The 3,750-nt window shown below is 43.8% G+C and overlaps 1 pseudogene; it reads left to right on the top strand.

Annotated features, from left to right (window-relative positions):
- The first annotated feature begins 1,812 nt into the window (after positions 1-1,812).
- Positions 1,813-3,506, top strand: LOC132500589 (3-hydroxyisobutyrate dehydrogenase, mitochondrial-like; annotated as a pseudogene).
- Positions 3,507-3,750: the final 244 nt, after the last annotated feature.

Raw genomic sequence — 3,750 nt, 5'->3', positions numbered from 1 at the left:
ATTCCTTTTAAAATTTCTTTTACTTTTTCCTCAATATTAGGCAATAAATTTCATTTGTTCTGTGGGCGTGTCTTTCCGTCACGCTTTCAGGATTCGCTGGAACTTCCTTTTCACTCTTCTTTTTTCTTTTTTTTCTCACTGATTTTCTACAGGATGTGAATGGAATACTCTTCTGTCACTCATTTTTAAATGAACTAAGTTTCCACTTTAGGAGGGAAACATAGATCAGAATATAATTTCTAGCTTCAGAACTCCAGGGCTCACTATCTTCTATTATTTTCATGACATAATTTTAAAAATGACCTTAAAATTTCTAAAATCTTCCTCCTCGGCCCTCCTATTCCCATTTACCCAGGCCTCCTCTTTCCTGTCCTTGTTGAGTATGGGATTTGTTCTGGAATGGTGCTTTGGTTTGATAGGTGTCAAGGTTTCACAGACCCCAGAACACTTGGCATCCTCAGAACATTTCAAAGTTCTTGCACTCAGCTGCAAGGTGGAGCCTGCAATGTTCACTCCCGGTTTCTGCCGCTGTTCTCAGTGAGTTTTTCAATCTCAGTGTGTTCTTGAACCATAGTAACCTTTGGCTCTCCTGAAAGAGAGAGAGAGTCCTTCCCTTGTCTTCCTCCCGCACACCTTGAGATACACATATGTAGGACTTTTCCTGTTGTTGATTTGTTCCTACCTGGCTGTATGTTGCAGGTCATGTGGACACCTTGTTGTAGATGTTGTCTGTGGGTTTTTGGTCTTGCTATCCTAGATGCTTTTCTTTCTTTTTTTGGGGGGTGGGGATTTGTGTATTTTGGGGAGGGGTGGCATATTCAGGGATAAAAATCTTCTCTGTAGCCACCATCATTTCCCCTGAATCCTCTGCCATTAATATTTAAAACGAAATCATAGGAATTATTATCCCGATCCTTAGGACAATCATTACATTGTATCTGTCTTTTTTCCAGGCTTCAAGCTGCCTGTGGCTTCCCACGTTAGTATGCTGACATGACTGGGCAATGCCTAATTTGGCGGGCTCTTTCTGTACTACCTTCCTCCTAATCATGACAGTCTTATACGCTATACATAATCTTCTTTACTAATAGGGAATATAGAAAATACAGGAAACCATGGGTTTAATAGCTGAAAGTGGAATTAATATATTATTTTTCTCAGATAAAATATCATGACTCCTTAGGCCAAAGATGTAAAATGAAATCACAAATTTCCTGGAATCATTTTGCAAACATGAATGCTCACATAAAGTACACTAGGACTTGAATCCAAGGAATAACACATTTTTAGAGCCTCCAAATTTATAAACTTAGTACAATTCTGCATTACTTCTTAAGGCAACTGAAGAAAATAATTTTGTGATAAAATAAATATTGATTTTTATAACATAGTTATTTTAAAAGTTTATAAAACTTTAAAAAATGTTAAGGCTCTATCAGCCTCATTAGTTGTTATTTCTTTTCTAGAATCTTGGATAAAGGAACAGTCATTTGAGGGGAAACATGGTATAAAATGGGAAGATAATCTAACAGTGAAGATAGTTATATCTCTTCCTGTGTGATGAACTACTCCTAAGCTACGTGGTTTAAAACAGCAGGCACTTTATCTCCTCACAATTTGTGAATCAGCAGAATGGGCTAGAATCTCCTGGGTGGATCTATCTTGCTTTCACCTGAGGTGACTACTGAGGTTGCCATCATCTGGTTGCTGGACTGGGGCTGGTTGCTTTCACATGTCTGGCCATTGGTGCTGGCTGTGACCCGTGCCTAGTCTCCACAAGGTTAGCCAGGCTTCCTAACATGTCAGGTTTCCATGAGGGCAAGCCCTAAAGCACGAGTACTCTCCAAGCTTCAGCTCTTGATATGCCATTGGGCCAAAGCAAGTTACGTGACCAAGCCCAGGTCAAGGTGGAACAAAACTACACAGGGTGAGAAACGGGGTCGAGGGGCTTTTGCACTGGGGGTCAGTAGTCTAACAAACTGCTCCAATAACTATATAAAGAAAAACACCCTGGAGGACAACTGGTAAAAAATAAATGTGTGCGGGGTGGGGTGGGGGTTTGGCATGGGGGGGGGCAAAGGCAGTAAACAGGGGCTACCAAAATCTGAAGATTCTGGAATTTTTGGAAAATCCACTGGGATTAAAGGAGTTACACAACCATGTTCTGACACCAGAAGAAAGGTCCCAGTTGGGCATCAGGGAAGTCTAGCACTCTTCCTCCATCGTATCAATTTTCATGTTTCTTTGACTCAGCATATTTGTAGAATGAATCATGACTTTCTATAAATTTTTAATTCAGTTTTTCAAAGAAATAGTGACCTCACTTCTATCTGCTGTGCCACAAAAATGCCGTAAGAAAAAATTCCTTCTGTTAAATTACTCACTAGGTGAAATTGTATGTGTAACCCAGTAACAAAGAGATATTAAGAATTGCCACAGCCTAGCCGACCCTCCACACCACGCACCCTATAGCAGCCAGTGGGTGAGCCGGGAGTCGAGGAGGTCACTGTAGGAAGGGGCGGGGGCAGCGTGGCAGCCTCCTTCTGTCTCCGTGGAGCCACCTCCGGCCTCTGGTACAGGAGTCGTCTGCAGCAGCTGGTGGTGGCCAGCCTTGCAGCATTGTGTTCTAGGTCAATAGCTTCTAAGACTCCAGTTGGATTCACTGGAGTAGGCAATGTGGGGAATCCAATGGCAAAAGAGCTCATGAAACATGGCTAGCCACTCATTATTGATGATGTGTTCCCTGATGCATGCAAAGAGCTTCTAGATGCAGGTGAACCCGGTAGTGTCTTCCACAGCGGATGTAGCCGAAAAAGCTGACAGAATTATTACAATGCATCAACGTGCTAGAAGCTTATTCTGGAGCAAATGGAATACAAAAAAAGTGAAGAAAGACTCACTATTAATAGATTCCAGTACTGTTGATCCTATGGTTTTGAGAGAATTGACCAAAGAAGTTGAGAAAATAGGAGCCATTTTCACGGATGCCCCTGTTTCTGGTGGTGTGGGAATGGCTCCGTCTGGCAACCTCACATTTAGGATGGGAGGGGTTGAGCTGCTGTGGTGCATGGGCTCCCATGTGGTACATTGTGGAGCTGTTGGGACTGGCCAGGCTTCGAAGATCTGCAAACACTTGCTGTTAGCTATTAGTAAGATTGGAACTGCTGAAGCTATGAATCTGGGACTCAGGTTAGGGCTTGACCCAAAACTCTTGGCTAAAATCCTAAATACGAGCTCAGGACGATGTTGGTCAAGTGACACTTATAATCCTGTACCTGGGGTGATGGATGGAGTTCCCTCGGCTAATTACTATCAAGGCAGATTCGGAGCAACACTCATGGCTAAGGATCTGGGATTAACATGAGGCTCTGCTACCAGCACGAAGAGCCCGGTCCTTCTGGGCAGTCAAGCCCATCAGATCTGCAGGGATGGTGTGCGTGAAGGGCTACTCAGAAAAAGACTTCTCATCCGTGGCCCAGTTTCTGCAAGAGGAGGAGACATTCTGAGTTTGCCCTCTGGCTGTGAACACTGTTGAAACCAAACTGTGTCTTGGAGCCCCTATGGCTCACTCCACAGGAAAATGGGCATAATCAAAGGTCAACTGTCTGCTTTTGAGTGTCTAGGTCAGGGGTCCCCAACTCCTTGGCCTCAGACGGGTAACAGTCTGCAGCCTTTTAGGAACCCGGCTGCACAGCAGGAGGTGGGTCGCAAGCAAGTCAGCTAAGCTTCATCTGCCTCCCCCTATGGCTC

This window comes from Mesoplodon densirostris, chromosome 13 (assembly GCF_025265405.1).
Source record: "Mesoplodon densirostris isolate mMesDen1 chromosome 13, mMesDen1 primary haplotype, whole genome shotgun sequence".
NCBI classification, from domain to species: Eukaryota; Metazoa; Chordata; class Mammalia; order Artiodactyla; family Ziphiidae; genus Mesoplodon; species Mesoplodon densirostris.
The sequence above is the reverse complement of the archived record's forward strand: the minus strand, read 5'-3'. Positions and strand labels throughout refer to the sequence as shown.